Below are 16753 nucleotides of genomic sequence, written 5' to 3' on the forward strand. Positions count from 1 at the left end.
TTGGCGGGGGAGAGCTACTTGAATTTCCAAGGGACAGTGTGCATTTGAAATAAAGCAAGGAACCGGGTTAACTGATATGGAATTGTTTCTAAAAAGCAAACCTCCCTTCTGTCTACCACAGCCAGCATCAGATCAGACCCAGTTGAAATGAGTAACCAGGAGATGATTCATTGAACTGAGATCATACTTTCTTAAAAGTGTGGGTGTTTATTTTAATTCTCTGCTCTTAAAAGAAATCGCCCAATTTATTCATAGCCGCCCAAAAGTAAAAAAATACTCTGTTCACAACATACTCTTTCAAAAGATTTGCACTATATCTCCCTGTTTGAACCGGCATTTTTGTGCATCCTAGGCAAAAAATGTTTTAGTTATGTAACTTTTTAGTTCCCAATATTCTGTACATTTTGCTCATTTAATAAGCAAACCTGACATTTTTCACAGAGAATTACATGCAATATTGGTGCCTTCTGGTTTTGTTTTAAACCAATTTTGCATTGGATCAGCCTAGATGATTTACCATTTCATGCTGTAATGCACTTTTGCTCCCATTTCACACTCTGTTTTCCATTATTGGAGTGTTGTGGATGGTGCCTACTCTGTGCCCATCCTTTGCAAGTCCTGTCTGCTTCATCTGTCTCTAAGTTTAGAACCTTACACTTAAAAGGCAAAGTATGCTAATTGAAATCAACCCAGCTTTCTAAGAAAAGAGAGGGTCTAGAAAATGATTCTGGGAATGAAAGGGTTAATTTATGAGAAGCGTGAGTCAGCTCTGGGCCTGAACTTGAAGGAGTTTAGAAGAATGAGAGGGGGTCTCATTGAATATTGAAAGGCCTACATAGAGTGGATGTAGAGAGATGGTTTCCTATAGTGGGTGAGTCTAGGACCAGAAGGTGCAGCCTCAGAATAGAGGGACATCCATTTAGAACGGATGTGAGGAGGAATTCAGTTTTCTATCTGTAGCTAACCGTGGCCACAAGTAGCTATCGATATGAATAAACTTCATTCCTCCTCAAGGAGATGCTTCCCTCTTGTATTGCTCGCAGAGTTCATGTCCGTTCGATGTATGATAGTATTTTAAACATTGCAAACTCTACCCTATACAGCAAGTTTGCTTCAAACATTTAATTTACTCTAAAAAGCCACACCACGAACCATCTGATCTGCATGGATTGGTCATGGTTCGGGTGGGTGTTTGCATTCCACTGAAAGTCTAGGAGAGGCAGTTTAGTGTGCACGATGTTCTGGCCTACAGATAAAAGCAGGTTATCATTGCAGTGAGTTGCATCTTGCTATGCACAAAATGGTGGCTTAAGGTATCCACAAAAGCAGTGAGTTGGATGTGAAACCCTTAAATTTCTGCTTGCCATCGAAGGGCATTATTTAATTCAATGTACTTTCCAGTTACATTATGATTAACTGCCTCTTTTTCATTGAATTACATAGAATTTATGGTGTTGTAACAAGCTATTTGGGCCAGGAGGTCCTGCTCTCAATAAATTATTTGGACTAACAGAGCAGTCCCAGGAGGTCACAAAGGTGTTCGAAGGTGTAATATTTGTTTGAATTTTTTTTTTACAGTGAAAGCATAACTGGCAGCATAAAAGCATGTCTATTCAACATGTGTTTTTGAATGATCGATTTATTTAGAGATTAAAGGGGCATTGTATGATCTACGATGTCTGCATCAGTTAAGATCAGGAAAATCCAATATCTAAATCATTATCAAGCCATTATCATTGATAAATTTATTATCAAAGTTTAGTATATGTCCTCATGAACTACACTGAGATTCATTTTCTTGTAAGCATTAACAGGAAAATAAAGAAATACAAGACAATTTGCCAAAAAAAATAAATAAACAAAGACTGACAGCCAACCAATCAAAAGACAAATTCTGCAAATAAAAGAAATGCTGTGAACACGAGTTGCAGAATCCTTGAAAGTGAGTCTGTAGATTGTGGAATCAGTTCAGCATTGAGGTGAGTGAAGTTATTCACACTGGTTCAGCAGCCTGGTATTTGTAGGGCATTGACGTCCCCGAACCTGGTGGTGTGGGACCTAAGGCTCCTTTACCTTTTGCCTGGTGGTAATAGCGAGAGACGAGAGCATTGCCTGGATGGTGCAGGTCCTCGTCGATGGATGCTGCTTTTTTGTGGCAGTGCTCCTTGTAAATGTGCTCAGTACTGGGGTGGTCCTTACAGGTAATAGAATGCGCTGTGTCCACTTAAGTGTGAAGTATTGCTGTAGGATTTGGCGAGCTAGCAGGCCTTAACAAATGAGCCAACAGTTACACATAGCCAATTTTTGGCCAGATTCACTGGGTGGGTTATAACAGGAAGGAACTGCCCAGTAGCACTAAAGGGTGCTGAGTGCAAATTCACCAACTGTTGCTCTGGCCATAATACTGTAGTTCAGCACTAGTCAGGGATGCTTCTTCTGGACCGCTCTCAATTATGTAATATCATGAGTGATTATTAATAATGGCATTTTGGAAAATTTATTCCCTCCCATTTTTACCAGATGGAATGATGGTGCAAAATTTACATAATATCTTAAGTGATTATTGCAACTTACAATTTTTCAGTGATATTTATCAATGCTTTTGCATCATACTCATGTACAGTGAAGTTATATATTGTTAAGTTTTCCCATATACACTCCATGGCCACTTTATTAGGTACCTCCTGTTCTGAATGAAGTGGCCACTGAGTGTCTGTTCGTGGTCTTCTGCTGCTGTGGCCCATCCACTTCAAGGTTCGATGTGTTATGTGTTCAGAGATGCTCTTCTACACACCACTGTTGTGACACGTGGCTATATGAGATACTGTCGCCACCCTGTCAGCTTGAACAAGGCATTTTCACCCACAGAACTGCTGTTTACTAAATGTTTTTTTTTTGATTTTCACACTATTCTCTGTAAACTCTAGGGACTGTTGTGTGTGAGATCGGCAGTTTCAGAGACAGTCAAACCAACCCGTCTCACACCAACAACCATTTCACAGTCAAACGTCACTTAGATCACATTTCTTCCCCATTCTAATGTTTGGTCTGAACAACAACTGAATCTCTTGACCATGTCTGCATGCTTTTATGCATTGAGTTGCTGCCACATGATATTGACTGTTTAGATATTTGCATTAATGAGCAAGTGTACAGGTGCACCTAATAAATTGGTCACTAACTGTATATTTGGACTTTTATTTAAAGTAAACTTTTTTTTGGTTTGCTATTGAAAATAGAGTAAATTAGACACCCAACACCGGTAATGAGAACAAATTGTTTGCAATTGTAAATATTATCTTTAAACTATTTTTTTGACTACTCCTGCAAATAGGTCTACTGTGAATTTCTGCAACAAAATGAATCTCAGGGTAATATATGGTGACGCATACATACTTTGATAATAAATTTACTTCAGGTTTTTACTATAATCACTTTCATATCAACACTCATACAAGCAACAAATTGAAATACGCATGCATGTTCAAGAAGCCGGCCCATTGGATTTTTCATTAACTCAGCACCTGTTAGGCCAGCCTACCCAAATATTAATTAAATGCTATTAAAGGTCTTCATGTACAGGAAGCCTGCAGCCATTTTCTCATTACAACCTATTAGTCTGTGCAGTGTTGGTGTGTGTGTGTGTGTGTGTGTGTGTGTGTGTGTGTGTGTGTGTGTGGTAGGCAAGGAGCCATTTTAATTATGTGTACATGATTATTGCAGTATCAGGATCCGAACCACTCCTCCATGTTATATTTATAGCATCTAATGTACAGTGACCGTACTTAACATGTGTCATGTCTTGCTTATTGTGCACCATTAGCTCCAGATAAATGCACACCTTAATTTGTTGGGACAATTTACACCCAGAAAATACTTCTTAAAAGGGAGCAGATTTGCAATGGGAGGTTTTACGCTGAAACGTGATAATTTTCAAGTGTCATACCTTAGCAGGAAGTATAGTTAACATTTTGGATAAGTCCTTTGATTTTTTAAATGTTCAAGCTGCCTTTGAGAAGCTGTCTATTTGCAGTGGTTTCTGCTCATTTCAGGATGTCTCCTCTGCACTGCCAGCTTTGTTCCACTTCTCCTTTCATCTCTTGCTACTCAAACTCTTTTGTGTGTTGTTTATGAATGAAAGTGTGAGTGAGATCATGTTTTGCTGGAGAAAACTTTACGATTGTTTTTCAGTTTTGAGTGTTAAAGGACGTGCCTTCTCTTGGCCTCACTGAGACGTTCACCAGCTCATTTGTAGCGCATCCTGGTGTTCTGGGAGTAGCTGAACTCTGTGTTACCCCTGTGCTGTCAGAGGACATGTTTATAAACCTGTTCAATGAGCCACGGTACACTTGGCCCTGGAGCGAGATGAGACCCAGCTTCTTAGCAACATTTCCTCAAGCTGCAATAAATATGAAATAAATTCCGCTTCAGAAAGGCAAGATTTCAAATGACAACGTATGACTATAGTGTCTTTCAGTACAGTATTTGATAATGGTTGGTTTAGAAGCCACACATTACACAACAGTTTGGAGGGTAAAATGGAATAGATAAAATTGAGGTGTGCTCTATGTGCTATTTCTCAAGCAAGAAAATTCCTAAATCTTGGTGAGTGTGCAAATTTTTGTCTTGTAATTTTAATTGTCTTTCAATCCTAATTTTATATCCATGTCCTTTAATTGTAATCGATGCTTGATACTTGTTTTCAGGTGACAGGGATTATCGGCAGTATTGTATCAGATCACTTCAATAAATGGTTCAAAATTTTTAAAAAAATACAGCATTTCATACAGGATGTAAAATTACATGTCAGCTTAGGGATAAATCACTGGGCTCTGGATATTCCCCAAGAGGGAATAGCTACCCTGCATAGTAATTTCTAAATTCAGGTTCAAGTTTATTGTCATTCAATTCATGCATACCACCAGACCAAGGTGCATAGTACATATAACACAAATAATAAGATGCATTTACGACTCAAGTTAAAAGCAAACTGTATAATACCACAGCTGCTAAATATGAGCAGGTGCCTGAAGCTAAACTTTGGATTTGTTAACACACACAAAATGCTGCAGAAACTCAGCAGGTCAGGCAGCATCTGTGGAGAGGAGCAAACAGCCAATGTTCAGACCGAGACCCTTGTGACGAGCAAATCGAAGCGCCCACCTGCAACCGTGGGGATAATTGTTACCTCACCAGCCGGAGATGGAAAATGAGGGAATGTATTTTCTGAACATCAGAAAATCACAGTTTAGCACAGAAGTGCTTGATCACTTTTACTTCACCTGCTCAAGCCCTGGTTTTTAGAGTGAAAAGTCCCTTGGTCATGAAAAGTTTTTGAAGGTATCTATTTCTCTGACAAAACTGCCAAGTACAGCTGCCACAGTGGTCAGACAGTGAAACAAAAATCACCAAGCGCACACACACATTATTTTATGGATATGCATATTTATAAACTTACTGCTCTGGATAATCCTGGTTGAGGTGGTGGGGGGGGGGGGGTTGTTCTGAGGCCCTGATTTCTATTGCTTCCTCCCTTCCCCCACTTCCCATTCCTATCCCACGCACGCCGTGAAACCATCTTGGATACTCATGTCAAGAGAGGGGAAAGGTTCTGTGCATTTATTCCAAGTGAATGGCTTCATTATCCTTGACCTGCTGTGAAAATAACTGATAGTTTCATAGACACCTGATTTGTCAAGACCAAGATGAGCTTTGGTTCGTACACATAGAATGACTTTGACAGACACAAGGATTGGAGAGATGCTTATAGATGTCGACTCTGTTTCTGGTTGGAGGGGTGGTAGGAGAGGGTTGGATTGGAAGCGAAGGGTCAGAAGGAGAAAGTGCTGTACTACATATTATTCAGGTCACTCAACCTCAACACTTCATATCCACTTACATTGGTATTTACATGCTGCAATCTTCAAAACTGCAGCTATCGGCAACATTACCACATCAGAGAAAGTCCTTAGTGCTGATAAAAGACTAAATAACAATCTGTCAACTCTGCAAAAATAAGTTAAAAAGAGGAATGAGTTACAGAGCAAGAACTTATCTTGAAAAGCTGTATTTTATTTGAGAAGATAAAATGTGTGTGTGTGTGTGTATATATATATACACACATAGTACATTATATAGCAGTTACTTGTACACTGTGCTTTGTGGGATCACTTTTATATTTATAGTGTTTTTTAACTGTGTTGTTTACCTTTGTGTGTTTATACTGCCTTGGATCCTAATTAACAATCATTTTGTTCCCCTTTACACTTGCTGATGGTTGCTGACGAACGACAATAAACAATCTTGAATCCTTTGTAATATATAACATATTTACGTATTGCATTGTACCGCTGCCACTAAACGACAAGTTTCCTGACACGTCAGTGATAATGAACTTGATTCTGATTCTGAGCAGAAGGACCTGCTTCTATGCTGAATGACCCTGGCAGACCGATTTCTGTGGGAGGAAGGCAGGGACATCCTCATAGAGAGGCAAGGTGCTCAATTCATTTAGTTACCTGTATTGTTAAATTAGGATTGTGAAGAATGTCACACATTGGACAGGTGCTAATGCTTTGGGTGCTGTCTGTAGGTTCTCCGCTCGGGTTTCCTCTGGGTGCCCCGGTCTCAAAGACATGCAGCTTGGTAGGAGATGCAAAATGCAAGTGAGGCAACAGTTGATGTTTCAAACCGAGACCCTTCATCAGCAAAGTCATGGCTCCAAAACGTCAATTGTTTCCTTCCCTCCATAGATGCTGCCTGACCTGCTGATTTCCTCTAGCACTTTGGTAGTTTCATTAGCTTTTATATATCGCTCCAAGTGCTACGATCTAGGGTTGGGTACTGAGAGCATGGGGGTGTTAAATGGGATTAGTGTAGAACTAACACAAATTAATGGACGGCACAAAAACGTCTGCAGTTCCGATGAGGTGGTGGTCAGCTGACCATGGAGGCACCCTTTGGTTTTGGCGGCATCAGAACGAAGGGGCCAAGGTTCCGCAAGATGATGGAAATGTGAAATAAAAAGGAGAGAATGTAGGGAAATACACAGCAAGTCGGGCGGTATCTGTGGAGAAAGAAACAGTCGCTTGATTCAGTTCAATAACATTTCATTTCTGATGTTATTTTGCAATGCTAGGGCTGTCAGCACTTAGCCTGTGGGTGTTGAGGCCAGAGTGTGTTAGTGCACCAACCTTCTGCTCCTAACACCCCAAAATCAGAATCAGGTTTATTATCACTGTTTTATGTGACATGGTACTTGTTCTTTGGTAGTGCCATTATTGAAGCTAATAGGATTTTTATCTTATGACAATCCAGTAGCTTCATGGTTACCACTGTTAAGGTTAGACTTTAAATTCCAGATCTAATTACATAGGTATGAGGTACAGGAGGTATATAATAAAGTGGCCACTGAGTGTACGTTCATGGTCTTCTGCTGCTGTAGGTTCAATGTGTTGTGCATTCAGAGATGCTTTTCTGCACACCATTGTTGCAACATTTCAACGTGGTTATTTGAGTTACTGTCAGCTTGAACCCGTTTTGGCCATCCTCCCGACCTCTCTCGTTAACAAGGTGTTTTCACCCAGAGAGCTGCCGCTTACTGGATTTTTTTTGCGCTTTTCACACTATTCTCTGTAAACTCTAGAGACTGTTGTGCGTGAAAATCCCAGAAGATTAGCAATTTCTGAAATATTCAAACCATTCCATCTGGAACCCGCAATCATTTCACAGTCGAAGTCACCTAGATCACATTTCTTCCCCCATTCTGATATTTGGTCTGAACAACTGAACCTCTTGACCACGTCTCCATGCTGTTATGCACTGAGTTGCCGCCATATGATTGGCTGATTAGATATTTGCAACAAGTAGCTGTAGAGGTGTACCTAATAAAGTGGCCACTGTGTAATTTTGTTTCCTTCTGAACCACATGGTTTTTTTCCGCATTGAGTTGCATCCTGCCTCATGTTTATTCAAATCCACCTGTTCCTATCTTGGACTTTTTATACCCTGCCAACTACTTTACATTTAAATTTGTATCATCTGTAAGTTAAGTCCTTGCACTTGTGTCATCTTACTCCCTGTTAATTTATGAAGATAATAAACAAAATATTTCCCAGGAATCCTCTCCACAGATCAGGAAAATCATTCATAAACACGAGATTCTGCAGATGCCGAAAATCCAGAGCAACACACAAAATGTCACAGAAACTCATCAGGTCAGATGGCATTTATACAGTTGATGATTTGGGCTGAGATCCTTCATCAGGAAAACCTGTAAGTGGCCTACCAACCTTAGAGCTGAAACCTCCAGCACTGCCCGTGGTTTCTGCTCTTCGAGTCCTTGAGTACTTGAATCCCTGTGGAATTGGCAGCTGTGCCTTCTACTGCACAGGTCCCATGCTCCGGAATTTCCTCCCCCACGGTTTTGTCTCCTTTAAGCACCTTCTTTTAAGCAATCGTTTTAGACGCGCTCTTGTCATTTGCGTTAGGTCCTCAGGTTTGGTGTGCCGACTGCCAGTGCGGTGTTGTGTCGTTTGAGAACATTCAAGGTATATGTGAATGGTGATTATTACATTTTCTTGAAAAATGCTTCCGATCATCTCATACAACAGCTTCAGCTGCGACATTACAATTGATAGATAGTCTGAAAACTCTGTTGTCAAAATTCTCTGATGTAGTTTAGTGAATAGACTTGCGTATGGAATGATCTGTGTGGATGGTAACGCAAACTAAAGCTTTTCATAGTATCCTGATACACATGACATGAATAAACCAACTACCAATTGCCATTCATGAAGTCACATAAGGTGATAAGGCCTACTAGCAGAATTAGGCCATTTGGGTCGTTGAGTCTGTTGCACATTCGATCATGGCTGATTTATTTTCCTTCTCAACCCCATTCTCCTGCCTTCTCCCCGTGGCATTGAACAACTTTACTCACTTACTGTTTTGGAAAGCAAGTTCATGGAAATACATATGGAGTAACACCACTGCTGATTGTTGATGTTTCTCGGACCACAGGGTTTACAGCTTTGGGATCTCCTGTGCTTCATAACTGGCCTGGAGCTATAATCCCAAGCACCGGGGCTAATTGGTTGGCCTAAACCTAGTCCAGAATAAGATGTAGGAATCTGAATAAAGGTGGGCATCGTGATGAGAGCAGGCAAACGCAGAACTATGTAGGCATATGTGATGTGTTTGAGAGGCAGCTAAGCAAACTGACAGAAATGTACTTAAATGCGCATACAGGGGAGAATCAGCAGGAACACGAATGTGCCCAGTTTTCATTGAAACAAGATGCATGCATTTGTCACATAACATTATGGATAAGTCACCTATCCATTGAAAGATACCAAATTTTGTTTTACCTGCAATTTGTATGGAATTCTTTATCTAAATAGAAGTAAAAATAATACATGGAAAATGGACAATTGGGGTTCATGATTGATGATAGATTGAAGCCATTGCTATAATGCTTTGAAGTAGTAAATACATTCATGTTTTGGAATGTGTCAGAATGTCAATATTCATCAATGTAGTGAGGTTATTACAAATTATTCATTGGTGCAACTGAAATTTGTACGTCCTTGTGGGGAACCTCCCTTTGCTGAAGCTGAGACTTGTAAACTCATTGCTAGAGATAGATCTATTAGTTCAATACTCTAAGAGTGTTTCTTCTGCTCTGAGGTAGATGAAAAGGAATAGTATGGATTGTGTTATTTTTCTCTCTCTGGATGCTTGTCACTTTTGTTTTCTATCCCTGAGATTACACTACAAGTTACAGAGTGTGGTAACAAGACAGAGGAACGACCCAGCAAGAAATGTTTCCTAAAAGATTCAGACATCGCTAAAGAAACTTTGAGGAAACCAAATGTAGAACCACAATCTGGAATTCAAATCAAACGATATTGCTTTCTCATCTGTGGTATCAGCCTAACTTGAACACTAAGCTTTGAAACATTTTCATATTATCCCTCAGTTAATTTATAAAAATTATTTCTCAACATTCATAATAGCTGCTATATTTGGAGGTTTGCGGAGTTGTACTGTTCTATTTTCCCGTTTTCCTTGTACAGCTTGTGAAAAGATTATTTATTAGAATTGTAGACTTTCAGGTTGTTACATGACTTTGATTGTAAGATTTTCGTGTAAAGACCAGTTAACGCCCACATATAATTTCTAATGAGACAGATATGGCAAATTAGCATCTTCCAACAGCTGTAGTTGGCCTATTGACTTCCACAATATTATCGACAAGGAGTTCCATGAATTAGATCCAGTGATGGTAAAGAAAGTGATATTTGTACGTCAGAATGGTATGTGATTAAAAACGTGGCCTTGTCCTTCTAGCTGGTGGGAACCCTGAATTAGGAAGTAATATTACAGAAGTTTTGACAATTTACTGCAATTAATCTTGTAGACTGCAAGCACTGTTTGTCACAGCTTGTCAGCATGGGGTTTGCGATTTTTCACAGTAATGGATCTGTATGATGTTGAATGTTATTGATGTTGGTATTGGTATTGGTTTATTACTGTCTCATGTACTAAGATACAATGACAACTTGTCTTGCATACTGTTCATACAGATTAAATTACACAGTGCATTGAATAAAATAGAACAATAACAATTGCAGAGTAAAGTGTAAAAGCTACCAGATGTGCTTTTAGATGGAACTTTCACTCATCTAGAAAGGTGGAGAGGATTTCTTCAGACTTGAGTGCTGTAACATGTAGAGGGCAGGAATGCCTCAGCATGTCAAGAGGTGAGTCACTTGGCCTGCCCTTGTAGCTAAATTGGATTGATTTAGTTAAATTTTTTTGGTCAATGATAACTTCAAGAATGTTGTTAGGGGAGTCACTAACCATGGTGCCGGTCAATGCCAAAGAGACACGGCGATGGAATAAAAATTTAAATTTCTTATTTATATTTCCTTATTTGTCTTGCATCACTTTTTGCCCAGTTGAGCATTGAAGTTCATGCTGGACTTCACGCATGTTCTTTTAATTTTGATATATTCTAATATTCTAAGAGGCTGCTTGGCAAAATCCCCTGAAATTGTGATCAGGGTAAGATACAGAGCAGGTGTTAATCTGCATTTGGCTTAAGTCAATGATATTTCATTCACACCAGCGTCAGGCAGCCAATTCTAAAACTTACTCACTGACAGACCTTGTGTTCCTTGTGAGCACTATACATGATTAAAGAACTTGCAACCTGACCATTTCAGAGACTCTATTTTCTTAACTTTCAAAGTTCATTTTCATAAAGGCTCAACAGGTATATGTTTCAAAATAGTCCCCGTCTGCACTTCCATTTTATGGGCTGAAACATTTTCGAAGGAGCAGCATAACCACACTAGTAAAGCTCTGCACAGCTCCGGAGCGTAACGGTTAGCACGACACCATTACAGTTTGGGGCGTCGGAATTTCGATTTCAATTCTGACGCCGCCTGTAAGAAGTTTGTACATTCTCCCGATGTCTGATTCCTCCAGGAGGTCTGGTTTCCACCCACATTCCAAAGAAGAACCAGTTAATAGGTTAATTGGTCAATGTAAATTGCTCTGTGTTTATGCCAGTGGTAAATAGGTGGGTTGCTGGCTGGTGTGGCTCGTTGGGACGGAAGGGCCTGTTCTGCACTGCTTCTCAAAATAAAATAAATCGTGACTTCTGAGGATCTCTGTGTGGAAATTGCAGAGAGCTGTGGACATAGGGCTCAGCTTGTGGAAACCAGCTGCCCCTCCATGGATCTTCTCCATAAATCTTGCTGTCTCGGCAAAACAGCCAACACAATCAATGACCCTACCCACTCTAGACTCGTTCACTCTTCTCCCCTCTTCTAATAAGGCAGAAGATACAAATGTTTAAAAAGGGCATGCCACCAGCTTGAAAGACAACATCTTAAATCGTTCCCTATTATAATAAAATGGACTCTGTTGACTTCACACTCTACCTTGTTACGATTTTGCACCTTATTTACCTGCACTTTCTCTGTAGCTGTAATTTTATTCTGCATTGTTATTGTTTTAAGTGTACTGCCTCAATGCGCTGTGTAATTAATTGATATGTAGGAACAGTATGCAAGATAAAATTTTCAGTGTATTTCAGTACATGTGGCAGTAAACCCAATTCCATTTCCCTGTGACTCACGTGTCTCTGGTTTCAACCCACCCCCCCCCATCCCCAATCCTTAAGGCATGCAGGTTGATGGGTTAATTGACCACTCAAAATTAACCCTACTGTGTAAGAGACTGGAGAAATATTGGAGAAGATGATGAAAGCATGAGAAGAATAGAGAAAGGCATTAGTGTAAGAGCTATGTAAATGGATGTTTGGTTTCATGGATTTGAAGGGCCAAAGGGCCTGCCTTTGTTCTGTATGACTGTTGCTCTATAATCATTTATATATATTTAACCATCCTAATAGAGGGTGAGAAACACCTTCTAAACTTAGTGCTTAGTTTAATTTTTGTGGACTGCTCAAATATTTGAATGGAATTAATAACTCAGCCATAGCATCGGAATTATTAACTCATCTACAGTTGCTTCAGTATTTCACAGCATTGCTGCCTAAAAGTGGCAAGAGATCAGATGATCTAAACCTTTAGCGCCCATTATACCATACAATGGAAACAAGAACATCCTTGTCAGGTTCACAATAAGTAGTTCTGCTACGTATATAGCAAAGATAAAGATATTTTGGTTTTGCTGAATTTCAGATCCAAAACCAATGCAAAGTATTTTCTGTTGATATCATCCTCTGTAATGGTTTCATGTGCTTTTTATATAGAGAAGTACTTTTGTAGGTGCAAAGTGTACATGTTACTGAATTGTCGTCATCCTTATTTATCATTGTGGTTTGACTTGTGATTTGCAAAAATTGACTTAGAAGTGTCGACAAACTCAAAACAAATTCAGCCTGTTGGGGGTTTTACTTCTGCATTGTTGTGTGTACCAATTGAGTGTTATTTAGTACACTCCATTGCTTGAATTGTGTATTCACTGCTGTTATTCCAATCAAGCTGTGAAGACTCTCCAAAGTACCTCAGAACTAAAAATTCTCTTTTCACAAAACCTTTTACAAGTCTTGCTTGGCTGATAGAGTATAACAGTATACTGTACATCCTTAATAAAAGGAGAAGTGAGTCCTAAGGTATCAGGGAAGAAACCTTCATTCAGCATTGCATTGCTGTTTATTAAAGAAACACACGCATTGCTTGAGCCTGTTCACATTTTAACATTTTCTCAGGTGTCTTAACAATCAGTTTAGTGCTTGTGGTGTGTAGTCATTGCTTCAGAGCAAGAAACATGGCAAGCGATTTGATCACCATGGACCACAATCAGTTAGCACACTACAGTGCAGGAATAGGCCCAAATGACGTCTGTGTCAACCATGACGCCAAATCTGCCCACCTATGACCAATATCTCTCAGTTTTCTCATCCTCCCTTCAGAATACTTTTCCGTCTTTGGAATGAATCTATCTTGTGCATTCAGAATTTCCCCCAGAAACTCCAGCTATTGCTGCTCTTGCCGTTATCCCTGATAGTGTCCTCTTCCAATCAGCTTTGGCCAGCTTCTCTCTCATTCCTCTGTAATTCCCTTTACTGCACTGTAATACTGATACGTCTGGTTTTAACGTCTTCTCAAACTGCAGGGTGAGTTCTATCATATTATGATCACTGCCTCCTAAGGTCCCTTTACTTTAAGTTCCCTAATTAAATGGTTTCATTACACAACACCCAATCCAGAATTGCTGTCCCCTTACCCATTAGCATCCTACAAATTCCCCCTCTTGGGATCCAGCACCATCCTGATTTTTCCCAGTCTACCTGCATATTGAAATCCCCCACGATTATCACAACATTACCCTTTTTACATTACTTTTCTATGCCCTGTTGTAATTTGTAGCCCACATCCTGGCTACAGGATGCTTGTATATAACTCCAATCAGAGTCTTTTTACCCTTGGAGTTTGATTCTACCCACAAGGATTCTACATCTTCCAATCCTATGTCACCTCTTTCTAAGGATTTGATTTCATTTTTTAGTGACAGAACTTCCCCAACCCCTCTGCCTACCTGCCTGTCCTTTTGATACAATGGATCTTAAGCTCCCAACTATGATCTTCTTTCAGCCACGACTCAGGGATGGTCCCTTTCGGGTTCAGGTCTAAACCGTCCCTTGTTTTACAGGTCAAACTTTCCCCAGACGAGATCCCAATGATACAGAAATCTGAAGCACTGTCCCCTATACCAATTCTTCAGCCATGCATTCATCTGCCAATTATTCATTCCCTCAGTGGCGCATGGCACAGGCAACAATCCAGAGATTAACACCCTGAAGTCCAGCTTTTCAGCTTTCTACCAAACTGCTTATATTCTCTCTTCAGGACCTCCTTGCTTTCCCTACCTATGCCATTGGTATCAATACATACCAAGACCTCTGACTGTTCACCCTCCCCCTTTAGAATGCTGTGGACTCGATCTGAGACACCATAGACCCTGGCACCTGGGAGGCAATGTACCATCTGGTGTCTCTGCTTTCTGCTCCTCTAGTTATGGAATCCCTTATCACTACTGCTCTCCTTTTCTTTCCCCCCCTTCTCTTCTGAGCAACAGAGCTAGAATCAATGGGTCTTCCCTCTGGTAGGTCATCTCCCCCACCCCCTTACCCCAACAATATGTATAGTGGTTTGTTTATTATTGAGGGGAACGGCCACAGGGGCACTCTACAATAGCTGTCTATTCTCTTTCCTTCTCTTTACCTCTCCTGACGGTCACCCAGGTATCTGCCACCTGCATCTTCAGTGTGACTACCTCCCTGTAGCTCTTATCTATCACCTCCTCATTTTCTGGTATGAGCCAAAGGTCATCGAGCTGTAGATCTTGTTCCTGGTCTCTACGGAGCTCCAGCTCAATGCACTTCATGCAGGTGGAGTTATCAAAGGGACAGGAGATCTCCTAGAGTTCTCACATCTCACCCAAGGACCATACCACAAAATCAGTACCCATTCTCAGTGCACTACCTATGTGCTGACAGAAAAAACCTTATTTGAAACTTACTTATAAGCTCCACCAGTTCTCACCTAAGCCGGTTGAGCCCATGTCTGGCCGCTCTAACACTGTCCACTCACACAACATCCGCTCCACTTACACCTCCCTTCTTATTATTGGCCCCATGCTGATTGCAGCCCGCCAAAAAGAGCCAAAAGCACCAAAGTTCTTTAATTCTCGTGCTGCGTCACCAATGAATGATCTCTCATGCTGATCGCAGCCCACCGATTGTATCTGCTTCTACAACTCCCATGTCCCCTCCAACCAGCAGCCCATTCCAGGCAGCTAAAACTCTGTAGAAAAACTTACTTTGCACATCACCCTCAAACTTTATCCCTCTTGTGCTTCATAATATTTGACATTTCCAGACTGGCTAAAAGACAATCTATGCTTCTCATAATATTAAACTCCATCACTTTTTCCCTCAGCTCCTGAAACTCCAGAGAAACCTATCCAAGGTTGTTAAACTCCTACTAATATTCTCTGGTCCAGTCAATATTCCAATGAATGTCCTCTGCACGTTCTCCAAAGCCTCCATGTTCTTCCTGTGGTGTGGTGACTCGAAGTACACACCATACCTCAAATATGGCTTAAACAATGATTTATACATTTGCAACACGACTTTCTGACTTGTCTCGATTAAAGGCAAACACACCATATTCCTTCTTTACTGATATTCTTCAATGTAGTTTAAGGCCAAGAGATCGTTGTCAACTCTTGTGCTTATCTTCCCATAAAACAGTGGGTTTGTTACATCCACCAGACCGCAGGTTGGCTGTTCCCTTTCCCTCTGGCCAGTGCGCCACTTTCTCAGTAATGCACTCCAGAGTTGGTGATCAGATTGTGGGAACTGGACTCAAACTCAACCTTCTCACGTGGACACTTGTTGAGCTACAGGAGTCATTGAACTATTGGGGATCATGGTGACTGAGTCAGGTGTTAAGGAGAAACTATGTCGTTTTCAAACTGAGTTCCCTAAACAAACATCGGCACACATGATCTGGCATGAGCCCAGAAATGAAAGGGTTATGAAGAGTGCTTGACAACTCACTAGAGAAATGGGGTGGGGGGGGGGGGGGGTGGAGGGAGGGATCTCATTGAAACCAATCAAATATTGAATGGCCGAGGCAGAGTGAATGTGGAGAGGATATTTCCTATAGTGGAAGAGTCTAGGACCAGAGGGACATCACTTTAAAACAAATGAGGAGGAATTTATTTGTGGAATTCAGAGGGCTGTGGTTGCCAAGTCATTGGGTATATTTAAAGCAGAGGTTGATAGGTTCTTGCTAAGTAAAGACATCAAAGGTTACATGGAGAAGGCAGGAGAATGGGGTTGAGTGGGATAAGAAATCAGCCATGAGAAGACTGGATGAGCTGAATGGTCTAAGCCTGCAGGCGTTTTCCTGATAGCTTTTCTTTAAACTATGCTTCTTTTTGTTTGTGTATTAAGACACCTACCACTGAATGAGTAATTACTGGGTTATCAAACTGACTAAGCATTCTTTTCCATTGTTCAGTTTTCCTCTCTCGGAAGAAATGATTTGCAATAGCGACATTTTAATAAAATGTGTTAAAATTGATAAAACACTTTCTAAGCAGGTACTGTCAATATTGTGATTATCATGGGCAGGCAATTTGCATTCAACAAGGTTCCTCAAACAACAAAGGTAACAGACCTGGTAACTTAGGTGTTAAGATGACA

The 16753-nt window shown here is 40.5% G+C and overlaps 1 protein-coding gene across 1 annotated transcript in view; it reads left to right on the forward strand.

Annotated features, from left to right (window-relative positions):
* tbx21 (T-box transcription factor 21) overlaps window positions 1-16753 on the forward strand; it is a 37804-nt gene that overhangs the window by 4796 nt on the left and 16255 nt on the right. The gene's annotated exons all lie outside the window — the stretch shown is intronic.

This window comes from Hypanus sabinus, chromosome X1, assembly GCF_030144855.1.
Source record: "Hypanus sabinus isolate sHypSab1 chromosome X1, sHypSab1.hap1, whole genome shotgun sequence".
In the NCBI taxonomy this organism is placed as follows: domain Eukaryota; kingdom Metazoa; phylum Chordata; class Chondrichthyes; order Myliobatiformes; family Dasyatidae; genus Hypanus; species Hypanus sabinus.